This window comes from Equus przewalskii, chromosome 8 (assembly GCF_037783145.1).
Source record: "Equus przewalskii isolate Varuska chromosome 8, EquPr2, whole genome shotgun sequence".
Taxonomy (NCBI): Eukaryota; Metazoa; Chordata; class Mammalia; order Perissodactyla; family Equidae; genus Equus; species Equus przewalskii.
This window is the reverse complement of record NC_091838.1, coordinates 57541203-57566137: the sequence shown is the minus strand read 5'-3', so window position 1 is coordinate 57566137 and position 24935 is coordinate 57541203.

The following is a 24935-nucleotide window of genomic DNA, read 5'->3' as shown; positions in this document are numbered from 1 at the left end:
TGGAGCATGTTGTTAAATCTGCAAATATCTGTAAACTTTCCAGCTTTCCTCTGTTATTGATTCCTAGTTTTATACCATTGTGGTCACAAAAGATACTTGGTATGATTTCAATCATCTTAATTTACTAAGACTTTTTTGTGACCTATAATGTGATCTAGCCTCAAGAATGTTCTGTGTGCACTTGAGAAGAAAGCACATTCTGCCACTGTTGGATGAAATATTCTGTATATGACCATTAGGTCCATCTGGTCCATAGTGTCATTCAAGTCCTTTGCTTCCTAGTTGATTTTATGTCTGGATGATCTATCCGTTATTGAAAGTGGGGTATTGTAGTCCCCTACTATTATTGGATTGTTGTCTATTTCTCCCTTCAGATTTGTTAATCATTATCTAATATATTTAGGTGCTCTAATATTAAGTGTATATATGTTTACAACTGTTATATCCTACTGATGAATTTTACACTTTATCATTATGTAGTGATGTTCTTTGTCTCTTGTTACAGTTTTTGATTTAGTCTTTTTTGTCTTATATAAGTATAGCTACCTCTGGTCTTTTTTGGTTTCCATTTGCAAGGATATATTTTTCCATCCCTCATTTTCAGCTTATAAATGTTCTTAAACCTTAAGTGAATTGCTTGTTGGTAGCATATAGTTGGATTTTGTTTTTTATCCATTTGCCTATTCTATGTCTTAATTGGTTGACTTAGTCTCTTTACATTTGAAGTAATTATTGATAGATAAGACTTACTATCGATATTTTTAAAATCACTGCCTATTATTTTGTTGTTCCTTTCTTCTTCTCTTACTCTTTCTTTTTGAATTGATGAAGTTTTGTAGTGGTATACTTTGATTCTGTTCTCCTTATCATTTGCATATCTATTACCCTTTTCCACACTTTATAGACTGGCTTCAGCAAGGGACGACGACATTCATCTAGGGAGAAGTGGGGAATGGTCACTGACGTAGAGTGAAATAATGCATGAACAAAGAGAGAATTTCAACAAAGAGATAGAAAATATAAAAAAGTAGCAAACAGAAATCACAGAGCTGAAGAATACAATATATGGACTGAACTTGAAAACAGACTAGATCAAGCAGAAGAAAGGATCAGCAAACTCAAAGACAGGGCAGTGGAATTTATCCAATCAGAGAAGCAAAAAGTAAAAACAATGAAAAAGCATGCAGATAGTGTAAGGGACTCATGGGATACCATCAAGCAGATATATATAGGCATTATATGGCTTCCAGAAGGAGAAAAGAGAGAAAGGAGCAGAAAGCTTATCCAAAGAAATAATGGTTGAAAACATTCCTAACTGGATAAAGAAACATCCAGATCCAGGAACCATAAACTGAATGAATCAAGATGAATCCAAAGAGATCTACACTGAGACACATTATAATTAAATTATCAAAAGTCTAAAAGAAAGAGAGAACCTTAAAAGTAGCAAGAAAAAAGGAACTTGTATATAAGGGAACCCCCTTAGAGAATTGGCAGATTTTCCAGCAAAAACTTTGCATGCCAGTAGGGAGTGGAATGATATATTCAAAGTGCTGAAAGAAAAAAAATGCCAATCTATAATACTCTGCCTGGCAATGCTATCCTTCAGAATTAAAGGAGAAATAAAGAATTTCCAGACAAACAAAAGCTGTAGCAGTTTATCACCACTAGACCAGCCTGATAAGAAATGTTAAAGAGTTCTTTGAGCTAAAATGAAAGGATGTTAATAAATAACAGCAAAATATATGAAACTATAAAACTCACTGTAAAGGTAAATATGTGGTTAAATTTAGAATTCTCTAATGCTGTAATGATGGTAGGTAAATAATTTCTAATGTTACTAGGAAGGTTAATAGACAAAAAGCATTAAAAAGAACTATATAATAATTTGTTAATGGATATACAATGTAAACACATAAGAATTCCGACACCAGTAATATAAAATATGGGGAGCAGGAGTACAAAACTGTAGACATTTTCTACATGTATAATGTTGAGGAAGGGAATAACAAAGATCAGAGTGGAAAAAATTAAATAGAAACTAAAAAGACAGTAGAAAAGATCAATGAAGCTAAAAGCCAGTTTTTGAAAAGATAAACAAAACTGACAAAACTTTATATAGACTTAGCAAGAGATAAAGAGAGAAGATTCAGATTCAAATAAAATTATAAAGAGGTGACATTACAATTGATATCACAAAAATACAAGGAATTATAAGAGAATACTATGAGCAATTAGAAAATCTGAGCAGACCAATTACTAGTAGGGAGATTGAATCAGTAATCAAAAACTTCCCAACAAAGAAAAGTCCAGGACCATATGATTTCAAGGGTGAATTTACCACACATTTAAAGAACTAAAACCAATTATTTTGGAAGAGTTCCAAACTAATTTTATGAGGCTAACATTACCTTCATTCCAAAACCACATGAGGACACCACAAGAAAAAAAAACTGCAGGTTAATAGCCCTGATGAACATAGATGCAAAAATCCTCAACAAAATATTAGCCAACCAAATTCAACAATATATTGAAAGGATTATACACCACAATCAAGTGGGATTTATTCCAGGGATGCAAGGATGGTTCAACATCTACAAATCAATAAAGGTAATATACCACATTTACAAAATGAAGAATAAAAATCATATGACTATCTCAATAGATGGAAAAATCATTTGACAAAATTCAACAGCCTTTATGATAAAAAAAACTTTCAACTATCTGGGTATAGAGGAGTATACATGAATGTAATAAATGCTAATTATGAGATGACCACAACTAACATCATACTCAAATGTGAAACACTGAAGACTTTTTCCTCTAAAACAAGGAATAACATGAGGATGCCCACTCTCACCACTTTTGTTGAACATATTACTGAAACTTTTAGAGAAATTAGTCAGGAAATGGAAATAAAGGCCATCAAACTCCAAAAAGAAGCATGAAAATTGTCTCTATTTGCAAATAACATGATATAGAGAAAACCCTAAAGATTCCACCAAAAAACTGTTAGAATAAACAAATTCAGTGAATGTACAGGGTACAAAATCAACGTACAAATATCACTTGTATCTATACACAATGAATTGTCAGAAAAAGAAATTAAGAAAACAATCTCATTTGCCATAGCATTGAAAACAATAAAATACCACAAAACATAAAACATAAAAACAATAAAATAAAATTTAACCAAGGAGGAGAAAAATTTTACTGAAAACAGTGAGACATTGATAAAGGCGATTTAGGAAGATGCATAAATAGAAAGATATCCTGTGTTCATGGATTGGAATAATATTGTTAAAATGTACATACTATGTCCCAAATGTCCCAAAGTAATCTACATTCAATGCAATTCCTAATCAAAATTCAAATGGCATTTTTATAGAAATAGAACAAACAATTCTGAAATTTGTAGGGAACCACAAAAGACTTCGAATAGCCAAAGCAGTCTTGAGAAAGAAGAACAAAACTAGTGACATCACATTTCCTGATTTCAAACTAAATTACAAAGCTATAGTAATAAAAAGGGTATAGTATTGTGTAAAAACAGACACAAAGATCAGTGGAACAGAATAGAGAGCCCAAAAATAAACCCACTGGTATATGGCCAATTAATTTATGGCAAAGAAGTCAAGAATACACAATGGGGAAAGGACAGTCTTTTCAATAAATGGTGCTGGAAAAACTGGATATCCACGAATAAAATAATGAAACTGTACTCCTATCTTACACCATACATAAAAGTCAATTTAAAATGGATTAAAGACTTAAATGTAAGCCCTGAAACTGTAAAAATGCTAGAAGAAAACATAGTGGACTTTGACCTTGGCAATGAGTTTTTTAGATTTGGCGACAAAAGCAAAAATAAACAAGTGGGATTATATCAAACTAAAAAGCCTCTACTCAGCAAGGGATACCACCAATAAAATGAAAACCTATGTAATAGGAGAAGATGTTTGTAAATTACGTATCCAATAAGGGGTTAATATCCAAAACATACAAGGAACTCATACAACTCAACAGCAAAAAAGATCCAATTATAAGGGAGCTGAATAGATATTTTCCCAAAGAAGATATACAATGGTGAAAAGGTGTTCAGGATCACTAGTCATCAGGAAAATGCAAATCAAAACCACAAGAAGAGGTCACCTCACACCTGTTAGGATGGCTATGTTCAAAAAGAGAAATAAATGCTGATGTTGATGTGGAGAAAAAGGAACCCTTATACACTGTTGGTGGGAATGTAATATGGTGCAGCCACTATGAAAAACAGTATGTAGATTCCTCAAGAAAGTAAAAATAGAACTACTATATGATCCCACAATCCCACTTCTGGGTATATATTCAAAGGAAATGAAATCATTATCTCAAAGAGATATCTGTACCCACATTTTTATTGCAGCATTAGTCACAGTAGCTAAGGTATAGAAACAACTTAAGTGTCTGTCAATGGATGAATCAATAAAGAAAAAGTGGTATATATAGAATATTATTCAGCCATAAACAAGGAAATCCTGTCATTTGTGACAACATGCATAAACCTGGAGGGCAGCATGCTAAGTGGAGTAAGCCAGACAGAGAAAGACAAATACTTCACAGTATCACTTTTATATATGGAATAAAAAAAAGTTGAATTCATGGAAATAGAGTAGAAAGTGGTTACCAGGGTATTGGGAGTGGGAGAAATAGGGAGTGCTTCATAAAAGGGTACGAGTTTTCAGTTATAAGATGATGAAGAAGGTCTGAATTTCTATTGTGTAACATGATGATCATAGCTGATAACCTTGTATCATATAAGTGAAATTTGCTAGAAGACTAGAATTTAAATGCTCTCACCAAAAAAAAAAAGAAGAAAAGATAAATATGTGAAGTGATTCATGTGTTAACTCGATGGGAGGAATCCTTTCACAATATATACATATATCAAATCATCATGTTGTACACTTTAAATATCTTACAATTTTGTAAATTATACTTGAATAAAGCTGGAAAGAATACTTATTTTGAATTTTTTCAGGCAATTCATATGTCTTCATTTCTTTGGATTGGTTATTGGAAATATATTGTGCTCTTTCGGTGGTGTCATATTTTCCTGATTTTTTGTGTTCCCCTTGTAGCCTTATATTCATGTATGTGCTTTTGAAGGTGCATTCACTTCTTCCATTCTTTAGAGTAGCTTTGGTGGGGAAAAATATTCATCTACAGATGGGTACAAAGAAGTCAGCTGGGGAAGTTCATGGGCTGAGTGTGGGGCACAGGCATGTGTGCAGCAGCTCCATTGCTAGGGTGAGGTTGCAGTGGTTCTGGTTCTGGGGCGGAGTGGGAGGGAAGGGGCACCAGTATGGGCTCCAGGCAACTGTGCAAGGTGGGGTCACCACTGGCAAAGACTGTGGGGGTCCTTGGTGGCAAAGTCTACCAGAGTCCTGCTCTCCTTTTTACCCCACGGGGTAGGGCAAAGTAGTGGCCAAGGGGATTCCTCTCGCCACTAAAGAGTGCCAGCCTAGAAGATGGGATGATGGGTAAAATGCTTTATACATTCTCTATGCAGTCATCCTTGGTTTTTGTGCTCCACTGGGTTTCTGCAGCTTCTTAATTGTCCTCTGGAGTTCTCCTAGAGGTATATTCATCTGTGGACAGTTATTAAATCATTGTTTTGGTGGGATATGAGTGCTGCTACCTTCTAGTCTGCCACTTGCTGACGTCACTCTTCAAAAATACTTTTTTTTTAAAGATTGGTGCCTGAGCTAACATCTGTTGCCAATCTTTTTTTTTTTCTTCTTTTCCCCGAAGCCCACAAGTACATATTTATATATTCTAGTTGTAGGTCCTTCTAGTTGTGCTGTGTGGGATGCTGCCTCAGCATGGCAAGCGGTGTTATGTCTGCACCCCAGATCCAAACCAGTGAAACCCTGGGCCACCTAGGCAGAGCGTGTGAACTTAACCAGTTGGCCACAAGGCCAGGCCCCCAAAATAAATACTTATTTTTTTTTTACTTATTTTTTTTTAAAGATTTTATTTTTTCCTTTTTTCTCCCCAAAGCCCCCCGGTACATAGTTGTATATTCTTCGCTGTGGGTCCTTCTAGTTGTCGCATGTGGGACGCTGCCTCAGCATGGCTTGATGAGCAGTGCCATGTCCGCGCCCAGGATTCAAACCAACGAAACACTGGGCCGCCTGCAGCGGAGTGCGCGAACTTAACCACTCGGCCACGGGGCCAGCCCCCCAAAATAAATACTTTTGAGGACAGAATATAGTGGTATCTCTAGATGGAGAGGAAATAAATAAGTAAGTAGTTTTTAAGGGATTGCTCTGTTTTATAATCAGGATAGAGAAATCTGAGGCCTCTTTAAGAGACCGTTTACATGGAAACCAAAGCTGAAAACAGCATAGTAACAGTAGGCTGTAAAATAATTAAAACAAAACAAAACAAAAACTACTAGGCTAAGAAAAAAATCTATTCACGTGAATTAAATTGAATCAATACCTTGAGAGCTGACTACTTAATTACCAGGTAATCAGGATAAATTTGGTCTTCATTGAGTAGAAACAAAAATCAACAATTGCACTTGTTACCTGTCCCCTGTAATCTCATTCGGGCTTTTGCTTTTGATCTGAACTGCAGGTAAAAGTGTGGATTTAAGGGCTTGTGCTTCAAAGACTGTGAATGTTCTATGTAAGTCAATTCTCCATGGATTTATTAAAAAATAGGAAATAGTCAAACAACTAAAACCTTAGTTTATCATAAGAAACTGAAACCTCAAAAACTGTGCATCCAGAAAAACAAAGACTAAAATTATAGTCTTAAATTAATGTCCAACAAAGTAAGTTCTGAAACATATTTAATTAAATGCAGCTATGGTCCTTAAACAAGTCCTAAAGCCACCCTAAAGGTCTAAAATTGCTCATTATTTTCTTAAAAATACTTTGTTAACAGAAAACAATTTGTCATATTTTTACATGGGGTAAAAAATTAGTTGTATAATGGTTTTAAAAATATGAAATAGCCAGTACTCTACTATATTGATCTACAAAAGTAGCAATTTTATATTTCAACTATTTCATTTTATATTTTAATTTTATATTTCATCTGATATTCTGATGAAATACAGATTCTATATTTTAACATACCTTTCTCTTATACAAATTGGAGAAAATTTTATCATCTGGCAGCATAATTCAGTAAGTTGCTGCTAACCAAAATTGTAGGAATAACCCCAAGTCAGAATGAAACTTACCTTAAAAGCTGTGCTCCTCCCCATTTTTTATAGATGGTGTCTTACAGAACAGAACATTCATCCCAAAAGGTGACTCTGAGATTTACCATTTCATAGCTGCTTAATTTTGGACAAATTGGCTAATATCACTCTCTATCTCCCCCTTGGTCTCCCTCTCTCCCCTCCCGTGTTACTCTTTCACTCTCTCTTCCTACCTCCTACCTCTCATTTGTAAAATACAGAAAAATATAGCATTCAGCTGATCTTATATGGGTGGAATACATTGTATGTGAAAGTATTTAGTGAATTCTAAAAGCTCTAAACAGATATTATTTATTTAACATGTTTTTGTTAATACGAGTTATAATAAATATACATTATGAGTTGATAGTAAAGAACATTTATAAGTGTATCTACTTATGAAACATTTTGAAATCTATTTTTAACAGATGTAGTATAGTATATTTCTAGAATAAAGATATTTCTGCCTAAAATTACTCATATAAGATAAAATTAGAAATGATAAATTTTCTCAAAATATAACAGGGAAGTTTCAAAAATCCGAGAGTATTAGTCAACAAGACTTAATTAACATGGGTCTTATCTCTAATACACTTTAAAATTTAAATTTTATATTAAACCTAAAGAAAAAGAAAAATATTTTAGAGCACAAAATTGTATTTTCCTTGTCTAATAACCAACAATGTTTTCTTCAGTATGCATTTCAAATTTTTCCTTATTCATAATTATCCACATTGACTAAAGTAGAAGTAAATGTGGTGATTTCTCTAGATTTTCATTTTGCCTCATATACTTCAGACTTGTTCCTGAAGATGCCAGGAACCCAGCAACACCGAAGGGCCGAGAGCAAACAAAAAAAACAAAAAAATTCCCAATGAGATTCTTCTCTTTACCCAAAGGACCAGAAAAGGAACATTTTTAGAAAATAACAACTTTATTCCATTCAAACACCTGTAGCCCTACTCCCACTCATGCCAGCAAAGGCTGAAGGGGGAGCCAAGAATTTCACACTTGCTAGACTACAACAAGGTATGCCAAATTCCCTGCTCGGGTGGAGTCAAAGAAATCCAAGTAGAAAGCCAGGACTTTCATCTCTGCTGGACTGTAACAAGCCTTTCCCCCCCCAGAAACGTCAATGAAGAGAGACTATACCTGGAATTCCACCCCTACCCAATAGAAATAAGAAACCCAACCCCTCCGCCGTGGTGTTGTAAGAGAAGGCCTAGTGCAGAGACAGGACTTTGACTACCATCCAGCAGTAATGAGCCCCTTATTCCCAAAACGTTAGTGGCAGCCACATAGGGAACCCGAACTTCCATAGCCCCTGGCAATAATGAAGTGGTGCATGCCCTTCTCCTGCCAGAGTGCTGCCTTATTTAAACAGATAGCTTAAATAAGATCCAAAGTCTCATATATAATATACAAAAAATGTCCAGCTTACAATCAAAATTCGCTTCTAATGTGAAGAACTAGGAAAATTTCAAACTGAAAGAAAAAGACAATAAATGCCAACACTAAAATGACTGAGCTGTTTAAAGTGCTCTGGGAAAGAGTTTAAAGTAGCCATAATAAAAATGTTTCAACAAGGAATTACAAACCTGCTTGAAACAAATTAAAAATAGCCCCTCCAAAGAAATAGAAAATCTCAGCAAAGATTCAAGATATAAAGAAGAACCAAATGGAACTGTTGGAACTGAAAAATGCAATTCCTGAATAAAAACTTCAGTGGATGGGCTCAACAGCAGAATGAAGGGAAAGAGGAAAAAATCAGTGAACTGTAAGACAAAATAATAGAAATTAACTATACAACAAGTAAATAGAACAAAAAAATTAACAAAGCTTCACAAATTTGTAAGACTATTCAAAAATTCTAACATTCTTGTCACTGGTATCCCAGGAGAAAATGCGGTGACAGAGCTTAAAAAGTATTCAAAGAAATAATAATGGGAAATTCCCCTACTTGTGAAACTATAGAAATCCAGAGATTTAAAAACTGGAGCAAACTCCACACAGGATAAACCCAAAGAAATCCACACCAAGACATGTCATAAACAAACTTCTGAAAGTTAAAAAAAATAAATAATCTTGAAAGCAGTGAGACAGAAATTTCGCTTATTGTGAAAAACAATTATAAGGCCAGTAGATTTCATCAGAAACATGGAGACCAGAAAAAGGTGACAGAATATTTTTCAAACACTAAAAGAAAAGATCTGTCATGCTAGAATCCTGTGTCAGTGAAAATATTCTTTAGACATGAAGAAAAGACATTCTCAGATGAAGGAAAACTAAGAGAGTTTGTCTTGAGCTGACTTACTCTAAAAGAATTTCTCTAAAATGAGAACAATAACAAAAGAATGCCAGACATCAGGAAGTACAAATCTGGGAAGGTTTAAAGTTTGTTCTCTTTCTTTCACTGAAATAAACATAGATCAGAGAAAGAAAAGGAGAAATGTAAATATCCTAAAGGATGTCTTTAAAAATTCTAACAGCGGTTTCCCCTAGATGTTATAATTGCATGGTTTTGTTGTTGACTTTTTGTTTTATATCTTACTTATTTTCGTGTTTTTCTTGTAGATTTTTTTGAAGGAATATGTATTATTTTTAGTCAGCCAAATAGTAAAGCTCTTTTAATTTTGAAAAACAAAAGAAGAATCCTGATATAAAAGCTAACAACATTATTATATCTGATTGAAATATTGACACATTTGGGAATATTTTAAATCATTTCATCATAGTATTGATTTCTGAGAAGGAAAGGAGATAGCAAAATAAAAAAGGAAAATTAAGACATGGTTGCACTGCAAACAACGTATATTGGATCCTTGTGCTATATACACGATTCATGTACACAGTGTACTGAAAGGGGCAAAAAAGAGGACGTGTGTATTTGTTATAGAATAATTTTGCCTTAAGCGACAAGTATATATATACACAAAATTGCTTCGGGATTTAGCTGCAAAAGTCTAAAGACAATTTCTTTTATACTGACACCATAATGGGGCAGAATCAATGAAATGCAATGAAACATAATATAAAAAAATAGTTTGATTTATAAAACAAGGGATAGATATTTGCTCCGTAGGTAGGGAAATCTATAAATACTGGTTTGCCCAACTCATTTGCAGCCTTGGGAGTATATTTTTTCTCTTGTTGTATGCTATGTTTCATAGTAGAATCCCTAACAGTTTGCAATCAAAGTCATCAATTTAAAACCATATTTTGCTATTATAACATCTATACACTTTTGGGAAATGTACTAAATCTGAAATAGCAAGTTTCCCTAACTCAATATCATCATCATTTTACAGGGTTGAAGCGACCATTAAAATATATCTACATACTAAAATACTCAGTTTAATTTAGTTTAATTTTATTTTATTTTATTTGGGTGAGGAAGATTGGCCTTGAGCTTACACCTGTGCCAATCTTCCTCTATTTCATATGTGGGATGCCACCATAGCATGGCTTGATGAGTGGTGTGTAGGTCCATACCCAGGATCTGAACACATGAACCCTGGGCTGCCAAAGTGGAACATGTGAACTTAACCACTGGGCCAACCCTTCAGTAATATCACAGACCTTATTACTCATTGTTTTATTATTATTAACACTGGTACTCTCTTTAAATATCTTTAGAGGTCAAAAATCTATTATATGCTGACTGTGATCCCAAAAGTTTTACAAATCACATTTTTTGCTTATTGATTTTGTTTGTTTATATTTTGCTCATTTGTCCACTAATCTCAAACTACTGTTAATTCATTTAGCAATATAGTTTGAGCTGAACTGATGACAGACTTTTAAAAGCCTTTATTTATCCTATATATGTGAGAGGATTTTGGTCCATATATATCAGTGATTGATTATGGAACTATAGGAGTGTTATATTTTCTGTGGTTTATACATTACTTTCTCTTTCTAAAGTAAAGTTCAAAATACATTTAGCTCCAAGGTTTCATAAAACGGATTATAGGCTTTAATTTTCATGAAGTTATTTTCATCTAACTGCACATTTATTTATACATTTCACACGTGAATAGTAAATGAAGTATAATATTATACTATGCACGATGTGTATGCAAATCTAATGCAACCAACCAACTTTCAAGAAGTGCGACAATTATCTTAACTTATAATAATACATTTTACATTGCAATGAATAGTTTGGGCACCAAGTTAACTTTATTCCACATTGTTCTTATTTATTTTTGAACTATTACTGCTAAAATGACACTATAAATCAAGAAAATATATTTAATTCATACATATGTAAAGCAATCCTATGTCTTAATAGATTTTTTTTGTCATTTATACTCTAATAAACATAGCATTTGGAGGCAAAAGCCTTGGTTATAGGATTATTTCCATGTAACTTTATTTAACTTATTTATACCATATTTTTCTTTTCTATACAATGGGAGATATTAGTAATCCAAATGCCTGCCTTGTCATCATAGGGCAGTGTGTTGTTTGTGTGTCATATGTGTAAGTGTAACTACTAAAATTCATTAATAGCACTGGTATTGTAAAGTTCATTCCAGGAATGCTTAAATGAAAGTTACACTTTCTTTTTTTTTGGCTTCAGAGCCCATGCCTTTTTTGGTTAGGAAGATTGGCCCTGAGCTAACATCTGTTGCCAATCTTTCTCTCTTTTTTTTTTCTCCCCAAAGCCCCACACACACAGCTGTACATCTTAGTTGTAAGTCATTCTAGTTCCTCTCTGTGGGATGCCGCCACAGCAGGGCCTGTCGAGCAGTGCTAGTTCCGTGACCAGGATCCAAACTGGCAAACCCTGGGCCACCGAAGCAGAGTGCAAGAACTTAACCACTCGGCCAGAGGGCCGGCCCCTAAAAGTTACACTTTCAATTTAACATTGAGTGTAGAGGGTGGAAATTCATAAAAATTTTAAAAATCTGATCCTAACTTGAATAAACATTTAGTTTACATATATACAATTTTTGAATAACAATAAACAATTATATAGCACTTCCATTTTATATTAAATAAGAACTTTGTGTTCCCAGAATTTGATCTAGTTCTTATAGATACATTATTTGTGATAAACTCCTGCATAATCACAACCTGTATAGCAACCCAAACTTCACAGCATCTATTGACATGTACGTATTGACAGAGAAAGAGCCTGTTTGAAAGTTTGTGAAAAACTAAGAATACACAGTACATAATGGGATAAGAGGAAATGTGTCTAAAATGTGGAAAAGGAAAGAGAGAAATGGAAGAAAATAAACACTGAAGTTAAACAAGGATGCATGTACCAAGGAAATAAGGAGACTAAAGGCAGAAAAATCAAGGCGAAGGGGTCTGACTTTGTGTTTCTTTCAGTCAATATTGATTTTTCTTTTTAATAAATATCTCCAGAACAGATTCAACACAGAACTTTTGCTGATACACTAATGATATATTGAATTAGATTGATGTCTCTACATTCACAGTAGCATACACGTCTCTGGCCTCTGTTTTCCTTTTGGTAAGAAAACAATTTTTTTTAACTTATTTTCTCTTATTATCATGTTCTCCAGAGCTCTCAATTCAACTCTGTTTCTGGGCAAAACAAACAGTGCTCAATATAGTAGTTAATTTAATCCCACTCTGATTTGGAAAGCAGCTTATACTTCTCAGTGCCTACATTGCATTCAAGTATGAGTAAGCTTTTCCCCAAATGAAGGATGTATTTTAAATATATATTGCATTCCATGTTCTATAAAAAAATTCTGGCATAGATGCAATATTTTATTTTTGGAAAGTCATGATGTAAATAGGTATTCTTTACATTCTTTTCTGACAGTAAGCTTTTAAACCCGTTCTTTATTAATTATAATTATATCTAGAGTTTGTTCATATGAGCTCTCGTCACTCTACTGCATTTAACTACTAAACTATGGCATGTATTCCCTCTGTAGACACTTTCTACCCTGCCAGTTTTTATTTTTATCTCAATGGAGGAGTATTTTTTTTAATAATTTTAAGGATGTCTGTTTGTATTTTGGGTATGACTCTTGGGATCACACATTAACTGACCTTGAAGGAACTTAAGGATTTTTTTTCCTTAGTTCAACAGAAATGGTGTCTTTTCTAAATTAAGAAGATGAAGCAATACAAAAGAAGAATCAGAAAGAAATATCACCCACTCTCACCACCCAAAATAAGAAAATTACGTTCAGCTTTTTAAAGCACTTTTCACATAAATCGTATTCACATATCTTCAAAACGCCTACTCCTACTTTTCACCTACATTGTTCTGTGGTTATTAATACTAGTTATGAATAGTGGTAAAGAATTACATTTCAAAATCCTACTGAATAATGTGCTGGAATAAATTGTGTGTTCTGTCAGGAATAGAAGCTACTTGTTTTTATAGCACATTGAAGAAGAGAATCTTAGTCTCTTCTCAGTTCAGGTTACAGAGATAGAAGGTTTATCAAAATTAAGAATCTATCAAATCTGCTTCCTGATGAGATACAGTGAAAGTGGACAAAGCTATATTAGTTCCAGATCCTAAGTGAGGAGTGTGTGTGAGAGGTCCTGGGAATTTAGGAAATTAAAATTCATTGAGACTATCATTAAGTTAATATAGCTATTGTGTTCACTGGGTCCCTTGGGAAGCAGATACACCTAGAATGAGTTAGGAGTGTAAGAGGTTTGTCTAGGGGTAATGCCTGTGAAAGATAAAAGGGAGATGATTAGCAGGATTCGGCCGGGAAACTGTCAGAATTGTGCGCAGAGCTGACTCCTGTGAAAGGAGTAAGGGGGACAAGCAGCACTGGGCATGAAGAGGCTTAGATCGTGTTGGAGATATGACAAATTCTCAGCAGTCTAATGGCAGCTCCAGAGCAAAGCCTGCCCATTAAAGGAGTCCTGCATTAGGCAAAAAAGTCCAGGCTCTAGGACGTCTAACAGGTTCAGGATCTGTCCAGCTCATTGGTGATTTCTTCTTTGGCTGAAGATCTGAGCAGCATACCTCCATGTGTAGCAAAACCCACCCCTTGTAACACACTTGTTTTGGCAGGAGCTACTCCAAATTTCCCGTGACCACTCTTTCTGAGAGAAAACTTAAATGAGAGCCAGTAGTGAGATAAACTACAACCCTCACCATTTCAGTGAGTCCTGGGATGTAACTGGTACTCAGCACTTCCCTTCTCCACTAACCATTCTAAATTCCCTTTGCTGGTCTCAGTGGCTTACCTGGTGGTGTAACTCAAATCCTCATTCCTAAGGGGACTGAGCTCCTGGAAATCAGTCCCTTGTCAGGCTGGAGTTGGTCCACTTATCCTTGTATTCACAGTGGGGAAGGGAATGACAGAAGGCTCCCAAGGGGATCACCTAAATTCCACAGGTGTTCTTTCCCCCGATTAACAGCAGTCCCACTTCCTCCTGCTGATAAGAGTCAATTATTCCTACTTATATGGTGACTCTTCTTCTTATCTGTGGACACCTAGAAAAAAGAAGTCAAAAGTGCCTAGCTGACAGCCATCTCATAACTCAGTAGAGCCCTTGTGTGTCACTTTTCTAGCGAAGATTCCATTTTGGGACTAGGACCCTGCATATCCCAGAGGTGAGAGGATGAGAAGCCTAGGTCTCAGGGGGTCATGGGGAATAAATGGTAAGTGGGGCACTCATTCTTCCAACCCTTGGTCTTAGACCCATGCATTCTTCCTACTGGGGACACAGGCCTTATAGAGTTCTCTGATTCAGTGCATGCACCTCATTTTGGAGGATACTGCCTCCAAGAAGGCACTGTAGCTGCACCTACAGTAAGCCATTCCAATGCTCTCTCAGGCCGGTTGCTTCTGGATGGTACAATGTATGATAAAACCAGTGGATTCCATGATCATGGGCCTACGCCTATGTTTCCTTTGCTATAAAGTGGGCTTCCTGCCCAGACGCTCTGTTTTGTGGAGTTCTGTGCCTTTGGACAAGTTATCTGTAAGTTTCAGGATAGTATTACTGCCTAGGCTCTACAGGTCAAGCCCTTTTGGCTGCCGCTTTGACTTGGAGAACCTTTGGCTTCCAGTATTCATGTGTTGCCAATAGACATCTATTGTTTTGGGGACCCTTGAACCCTTTCCTATCAATGAGTCAAATTCACTAACAGCCTCTCCTACAATTGGCCCTGGCCTGCAGAGGAAAACCACCATGGAACTTCTTAGTATCCCTCTCATCAGCATATGCCTGATAGTCTCAGTGAACAGTAAGTTATCTGCATCTTCTTACATAACATGATCTTCTGGTGAGTTTTTTGGGTCTCACAAAATATATCCATTCCAGCATGTCCAATTCCCCAAGCCTTTTAATCCCTTCCTCTACCATTTGTGATGATAATTCTGGCACTTCAATTGTACTCAGGATAAGCCACGCTGTCTCCAGTTCTGCAGAAGCCACTCTAGGGGAGAGTTTGCACCATGCCCTACACTACTTTTCAGGATGTTAAGTTCTGTGTCTCAAGTGCATGAGCTCAAGTCAATAATCTCTCCCTTATCTAGTCCTGTGTTCCGGCCCCCTTGATTAAGCACTCTTAAAATCTAGTTCCACAGGTACTCCCTCGACTTCTGTTAATGTGAGCTAAATTTTGTAGCTCCTCTGGGATGCAGTAATTTCCTTTGTTATCAGGCCCAGATGTTGTTGGTTGAGTTATACTGCTACTTAACCTTAGTTGTCTGTGTGGCAGCCAGGAGAGGAGGTAAGGCAAGTCTTGATGGGCTCCCATTGACTTTTGGGAAAGAAGCCTCTTGAGTGCCCCCTGGATAGTGATGTTGTCTTAGGTTCTGGAGAATGCTATCTTTTAACAGGGAGATCAGATCTTCAGACTTTGAGGATGCAGAAGAGTCTGAGGATCCTGAATTCTAAGAGACATGTACCTAGGTATCCCCATCCCATGTTTTAGGGCTCTAGCTTTTCCAAAAACTCTTGGGACAACGGACTTCCTTCAGTTGTGTATTTAATTGTCTTTCAAGCTCCGTAACTTTATTAAATCCTGAGATTGGATTAACCTTTTTTCTGCTTTCCTGTTGTAATCAGTAAGGGCCACTTTGTAAGCTACCAATGAGGCTCTAAGGGCTTTACTGTTAGTTTTCCATTCTTTAAATATTTTCCTCAGCTTTTCATTATCAGCATTGTTAATAAAAACCATTCAGTTTCATTGTCCTAGTATGCATGATTTACCTTGTATTTTTCAAAATACTAAATCACTGTAATGACCAGGGCATTCTACTCCATCAAAATAATCTCTCAAGTCCCTAAGTCACTACCAGTGAGAATTACAACAATTGAGGCATCACTTTGTGCTAGGGATTATCCATGTTCACAAAACCCCTGTAATGCAGTCCTTGTCAGAAAAGCAATAAGTGATTCAGTTCCAAAACCCCACTTCTGGGACTGCTGTTGTTAGATTCCCTAAAAAGTAAATGCTGACATAGAATTATGAATGGAAGAGGTCTACTGGGGGATGTTGCCTGAGAAAGATAAAGAGAGGATTAAGCAGGATTGGTTAAGGAGAACCTCAGATAATGATACAAATATGTCTTGGCCAACCCAATGGAGAGCTGCAAAGCAAAGATTAACTAGTAAAGGAGCTGTTCAGTAGACAGAAATGACAAGGTCCTAGAAGTCCTGATGTGCTTAATCATTGGCTGGAGTTGCCAGGGAAGAGCATTGCCTCAGATGGAAAATCATGCAAGAAAGTGGGTATATGCCAACACCTTTTGATATGTAGGGAATGCTAAGTTTCTTGGCTTTGTTGTTGTGATCAGTCAGGAAAGAGGCCAACAGACACCTTATGTGGTGGCTTCTGAAATCATTAATAGCTGGAGGCTGTCAGCTAACTGCACTCCTTGAAGCTAACCAGCAAGTATTTCCTTGATGGGGTGTCTGAGCACAGTGTACCTCTGTGGCTGACACATAGATAGTCATGAATAAAATGACTGAATCTAATTAATTGTATTCTACATACAAAACAACCAAGTTATTTGATGTATATATTACATTTTTGTTGATTGCTATGGCATTTGCAATCTAAGTTAGGAAAATCCATCAAGAAACATGATTTTAGCATTATGATTGCATTTTATATTTATTTAATGATAAATAAATCACAAAGCACTACAATAATTATCATTTTTAATGTATTTAAACAATTCACACAGGAAGAGGAAAAACCTGTGGTAGTTGATTACATAAAGCAAAAACGGCAAAACTGGTCCTATATATTTCAATGTGCTTTTCTAATATCGTAGAGGCATCTCATTTAGAGAAATGATGCTATTTAAAAAAAAAAGTTCCATATCTCCTGTTAGGTTGACACTGATTATAAACATGAAATAGATAACTCATAGCTTGCAAATGATATTAAATATAACACACAAGTTAAAGCAAGCATTGGATTTAATTACCTCTTAGTTCATTTTAGCAAGCAATTTTTCTGCTTTTTATTGCAATAGGCAGAGTGCTAGGATTGAATAGTTAAATGAAATCACTGCCTTCAATGAGATTTCATTCTAAGTCCTGTAAGAAAGGTACTGACTGCTATGGGGCTTTGCCTAGAGAACTTAGGTATCTGGGAGATGAGAAAAGCTTGACAAAAGAGGTGAGATTTGAGAAGGGACAGACTAAATGTATCAGATTTCAACAATAGAAAGAAAGATAGGAAGCATGTTTTGAGGAGGAGATGACAAGACCAAGGCAACATATAAATCACAAAATAGAAAATTCATAGAAAATACAAAAATCTTTGTTTCCTTGGATTCTAAAAGAGTTGCTGTATAAAATGAAATTAAGCCTTAAGTTAAGGTTAGAGTGTTGAATGATAGGCTAAGCATCTTTCCACAGGGCACATTTGAAATCATGAGTCTTTGTTACAAATATATAATCCAAGGTGGAGCTTGTTTTAAAATGTTTTGAAAAGGAAAGGATTTAAATGATTTTAAATCCATGTTGTATCACTATCTGTGTACAGGGTTCACCCCTATGTAAGTGTAGTAGATACATTCGAGACACACAACCAACTACTACGTCCCTTCACTTGGGTAGTTTAGAGTCATTCAACAGAATAATTGCTAGGTCTTGGGGCTAAATCAGAGGGGAGATCTAGAAGAGGATGATAAAGCTAAGAGAATATTATTTATTTAAAGTTGGAATGCAATATAAAAACAGGGAAACACAGTGTTAGTGCTAGAAGAAAAAGAAAAAGGCAACTAAGAACCACTAGGAAGAATTAAGTTCTGAGAGTACAAAAAAGTTACTAATAAAATATTTAACACTTTTTCTAAATATGGTTAAAGCCTATATCACTTATTGGTTTTAAAATATGGTTTCCACGAAAAGTGTTAAAATTTCTACTGCATTGGAATTAGAAGTAATGAAAGAGTTTGGGCAGTCTAAAGATTAGAAGAGGATAGTACAGAAGCTAGAGAAGGATGTGTTCATAAGCTCATAATGGTGTTAGTGGTAAAGTAAAACTTTAACTGTAGAATTTTTTTTTTTGAGGAAGATTAGCCCTGAGCTAACTGATGCCAATCCTCTTCTTTTTGCGGAGGAAGACTAGCCCTGAGCTAACATCCATGTCCATCTTCCTGGCATGGTGTGCCAAGTGGTGCCATGTCCACACCCAGGATCTGAACTGGCGAAACCCGGGCTGCCAAAGCAGAACATGTGCACTTAACAGCTGTGCCACTGGGCCAGCCCCTAACTGTAGAATTTTGAAATTCTTTACCACTGCTCCAAAGAAAATATTTTATTTTCTTATAAATAGTTATTACTTTGTTCATTTATTCATGATTGAAACAAGCTTTATCAATTTGCCTCAAATAAGGTACCACAGATCACATCCTCACATCTTCTAGAAATAGACTATCTTAAAAGAATTTAAAAAAATTTTTTATTATAATTACCCTGAAATTTCAACTATTTTAGGATGAATAGAAAGTCTCAACAGGTTAGTTGATCTGAGTTCAACATAGAAAGTAGATTAAAACAAATACAATGGTGCTATGACAATTATGTTTCACTGAGGACATTTTCAATTTCCACTATTTAGTGCTTATTGTGGTGTGCCACTGTAGGCATCTCAAAATTAAAGTGCATTCTTTGTCATTCAAATAAAGAAGTCATATATATCAAAACTTACCTCGGCCACGATGGTCACACAATTAGAAAATAGTAAGAGAACAGAGGACTCCATGGAGCCCTACCCACTGGGTCCTGAGTCAGGCCTTTGACCTGCTATCGCTGGGGCCACACTGCTGCTGCATCATGCCCCTTGGGCACAAGTTACTACTGTACCCTGTCATTCTGGGCTGAGGCCACTGTGATAACCTGTTCCTCCATGCACCCAGGGCCCAAGTCACAGCAGCGAACTTCAGAGACACAGACCCTAGTTCTTTGGGCTATCAGTACATGCTCACACCTCAGACACTGGCACCACTGCCACAGTAACTGAGCCTGTATCCCAGGTGCCTTGGTAGTTCTGCATAGCCCTGATCCCAGGACCCTGGCTCTGTTGCTGCTGTGAATGCCAGTGCACCAGACCTGACAATAAGAAGGATCCCCTCAACAAGAAATTCCCTCCACAAGCAAAATGGAGAACAGGAGGACCCAAGCAGCCTTCATCAAAGAGTTACCCCACAACCCTGGTCATTACAGTTAGTACAGACACCTGCAGGGTTGCTCACCAAGAATACCCTCAGCCTTTACTAACGATGGCCTCAGATGAAGGAACTAGGAGACTACACCACTGCATCATGCCCAGAACCAGAGACATTGCACCCCATCCAGCCAGGGCTCTCGCAACAATTTGTATGTTAAAAAAAATATCAATCACAAAGTAAGACAGCAGCAGAGAAAGAAGGAAAGAAAGGAACTGAAAAACAATCTAAAAACAATTAACAAATTGCCATAGTAAATCCTTACCTATCAATAATTACTCCAAATGTAAATGGATTAAACAATGCAATCAAAAGACAGAATGACTGAATACATTTTTTTAAAAAAGATAAGATCCAACTACATGCTGCCTATAAGAGACTCACTTCAACTTTAAAGACACTCACAGACTGAAAATGAAAGGATAGAAAAAAGATATTCCATTCAAATATAAATAAAAAAGAACAAGGGTAACTATACTTAAATCAGACAAAATAGACTATAAGTCAAAAGCTGTAACAAGAGACAAAGAAGGTCATTATATAATGACAAAGGGGCCAATTCATCAAGAAGATATAATAATTGTAAATATATATGTACCAAACATTGGAACACTTAAATATATCAAGCAATTAACAGATCTCAAGATAGAAAAAGACAGCAATAGTAGGAGACTTCAATACCACACTTTCAACATTGGAGAGATGATCTTTTTTAGAAATCTTTTTGAAAATCAATAAGGAAATAATGGACTTGAATGATATATTAGACCAAATGGACCTGACGGACATCTACAGAATATCTGTCCAATAACAGCAGAATGTACATTCTTCTCAAGCACACAAGAAACATCATTCAGGATTAGTCATACATTATGTCACAAAACAACTCTTAACAAATTTAAGAAGATTGATCAAGTATCTTTTCTGACCACAATGGTATGAAACTAGAAAATAATAATAGAATGAAAGCTGGAAAATTAACAAATAGGTGGAAATTAAACAACACACTCCTAAAAAACCCATGGGTTGAAGAGTACATCAAAAGAGACATCCAAAAAATATCTCAAGTCAAATGAAATGGAAACACAACATAACAAAACCTATAGGATGCAGGAAAAGCAGCTTTAAGTGGGAAGTTTACACCAATAGACACCTACATGAAGAAAAAAGAAAGAAGTCAAATGAACAACCCAACTTTATATCTCAAAGAACTACAAGAAGAGGAACAAACTAAGCCCAAACTTAGCATAAAAAATGAAATAATACAGATTACAATGAAAATAAATAAAATAGAGACCAGAAAGACAACAGAAAATGTCAATGAAACTAAGAGCTGGTTTTTTGAAAAGGTCAGCAGAACTGACAAACCCTTAGCTAGACTAAGAAAAAAGAGTGAAGACTCAAATAAAATAAAAAATAAAAGAGAAAACATTACAACTGATGCCACAGAAATATAAAGGCTCATAAGAGACTACTATGCCCAACACATTGGGCAACCTAGAACAAATGGATAAATTCTTAGAAACATATGAACTTACAAACACTGACTCATAAAGAAATTGAAAATCTGAACAGAAGGATAAGAAGCAAAGAGATTGAATCAGTAATCCAAAATCTTGCTACATATCAAAGTCCAACACCAGATGGCTTCGCTGGTGAATTCTACCAACATTTAAAGAAGAATCAATACCAATCCTTAACAAACTCTTCCCAAAAGTCGAGAGGAAGGAACACTTCTAAACTCACTTATAAGGCCAGCATTGCCCTCATACCAACGCCAGGCAAAGATAGTATAAGAAAATAAAATTACTGGTCAATATCCCTGATAAATTTAGGTGCAAATATCCTCAACAAAATACTAGCAAACTGAATGCAAGGGCACATTAAAAGGATCATACACCATGATCAAGTGGGATTTATCACTGGGATGAAAGGATGGTTCAATATAAGCAAATCAATACATGTGATATGCCACATTAACAGAATTCAGGATAAAAATCATATGATTATCTCAATGGATGCAACAAAAGCATTTGACAAAATTAGACATTCTTTCATGTTAAAAACTCTCAACATGGTAGATATAGAAGGAATGTATTTCAACATAATAAAGGCCATATATGACAAGCCCACAACTAACATACTCAGTGGTGAAAAGCTTTTCCTCTAAGATCAAGAACAAGACAAAGATGCCCACCCTCACTACTTCTATTCAACATAGTACTAGAACACCTAGCCATACCAATGAGGCAAGAGAAAGAAAGGTCATCCAAGTCAGAAAGGAAGAAATATAACTATATCTGTTTGCAAATGACATGATTTTGTATATAGAAAACCCTAAAGACTCCACCAAAAACTGTTAGAATAAACTAATTCAGTGAAGTTTCAGGATACAAAATCAACATACAAAAATCAGTAGCATTTCTGTACAATAACAATGAGTTATTTGAAAGAGAAATTAAGAAAACCACTCCATTTACAATAGCTTCAAAACAGTAAAAAACTTAGGAATAAATTTAACCTAGGAAGTGAAAAACCTGTACACTGAAAACAAGATTTTGGTCAAAGAAATTAAAGAAGACACAAATAAATGGAAAGGTATCCCATGTTCTTAAATTGGAAGAATTAATGTTGTTACAGTATATACTACACAAAGTGATCTATGTATTCAATGCAATCCCTATTAAAATTCCAATGGCATTTTTTTTCACAGAAATAGGGAAAAGAATCATAAAATTCATATACAACCACGAAAGACTCCAAATAGCCTAAGTAATCCTGAGAAAGAAAAATCACTTTGGGATTTTCAACTACATTTACAAAACTACAGTAATCAAAACAATATGGTATTGCCATGAAAGCAGTCACATAGACCACTGGAAAGAATAGAGAGCTCAGAAATAAACCCATACAAATACATTCAATTAACTTTTGACCGGGTGCCAAGAACGCACAATAAAGAAAAGAGTCTCTTAGATAAAGTGGTGTTGGGAAAACTGGATATCCACATGCAAAACAATGAAACTGAACTCCTATCTTACACCACTCAAGAAAAGTAACTTGAAGTGAATCAAAGACTTAAATGCAAGACCTGAAAACACAAAAGTCCTAAAAGAACACAGGTAAAAACTCCTTGACATTGGCCTAGGCAATGATTTTTTGTATATGACAATGATTTTTTTATTTCATGTATATTCTTGAAAGCACAGGCAACAAGAGAAAAATAAACAAATGGGACTACATCAAACTAAAATGCTTCTGCACAGCAAAGGGAATCATCAATAAAATGAAAAGCCAACCCATGGAATGGTAGAAAATATTTGCAAACCATGTATCTGATTAAGGGGTAATAAACAAAATATCTAAGGAACTTATGCAACTCACCAGCAAAAACCCAAACAACTGAATGAAAAAATGGGCAAAGGACATTCTTCCAGTGGCAGCATACAAATGACCAACAAAAAAGGTGGTATATGAATAGATGTTCAACATCACTAATTTTCAGGGAAATGTAAATCAAAACCATGAAGAGATATCACCTCATACCTATTAAGATGGCTATTATCAAAAAGTCAACAGATAACAAGCATTGGCAAGGAAGTTGAGAAAAGGGAACTCTTCTATACTGTTGATAAGAATGTAAATTGGGGGACCGGCCCAGTGGTGCAGTGGTTAAGTTCGCACGGTCTGCTTCTCGGCGGCCCAGGGTTCGCTGGTTCGGATCCCGGGTGCGCACATGGCACAGCTTGGCATGCACACCATGCTGTGGTAGGCATCCCACATATAAAGTAGAGGAAGATGGGCACGGATGTTAGCTCAGGGCCAGGCTTCCTCAGCAAAAAGAGGAGGACTGGCAGTAGTTAGCTCAGGGCTAATCTTCCTCAAAAAAAAAAAAATTAAAAAATTTAAAACAAAGAATTTAACTTGGTATAGCCATTAAAGAAAACAGTGTAGAAATTCCTCAAAAAATTAAAAATAGACCTATCATATGATCATATGATCTAGTCATACCACTTCTGGGTACACAACCAGAGGAAAAAAAAATCAGTTATCTCCAAGAGTTATCTGTGCTCCCATGTTCATTGCAGCATTATTCACAGTATGAGTGTTCACTGATGGATGAATGGATAAAGATGTGGTAAATATGTACAATGGAATATTATTTACCCATAAAAAGAAGGAAATCCTGCCATTTGCAACATCATGGATGATAACCTGGAGGGCATTATACTAAGTGAAATAAGTCAGACAGAGAAAGACAAATACCGTATGATCTCACTTATATGTAGAATTTAAGAAAGTCAAACCCATAGAAACAGAGAGCAGACTGATGGCTGCCAGGGACTGGGGGCGGGAGGGGGTGTTAGAAATGAGAAGATGTTAACAGGTACAAACTTCCAATTACAAGAGGAATAAATTCTAGGGATCTAATGTACAGCATGGAAACTATAGTTAACAATACGTACTGGATACTTGAAAGTTGCTAAGAGAGTAGAGCTTAAATGTTCTCGCTATGGCAACAACAATGAAATGGTAATTATGTAAGATGAAGGATACGTTTATTAACTTATTGTGGTAAACATTTCTCAGTATATACCTGCACCGAATCATCACTTTGTACAACCTTTTACTTATACAATGTAATATGTTAAATATATCTCAATAAAGCAGGAAAAGAATAATCACTGAAAAGAAAAACATCCCATAAAGCATCAACAATTTTTATCATTTTCTTCAACATTTGAAGATGCTCTTCTAATGGTTTCTCCATGCTAAATTTCTGAATACTAATATTCTTAATGGTCTACCATAGCGGCCACTGTCAGAATACCTGACTAAATACTTTTCATACCTATGCTGGGACATGCGTGGGAAGGAGAACTCGGAACAATCATTCACTATGTGCCTACTCTAATAATATTAATAATAGTTTACAGTTATTGAATGTTATTTGCAATGTGCCAGGGACTTTGAGTAGATAACTTTATTTAATATTCACAATAGCCTTACCCTTTTGCCATTGGTGAAACAGAGACTTTGGA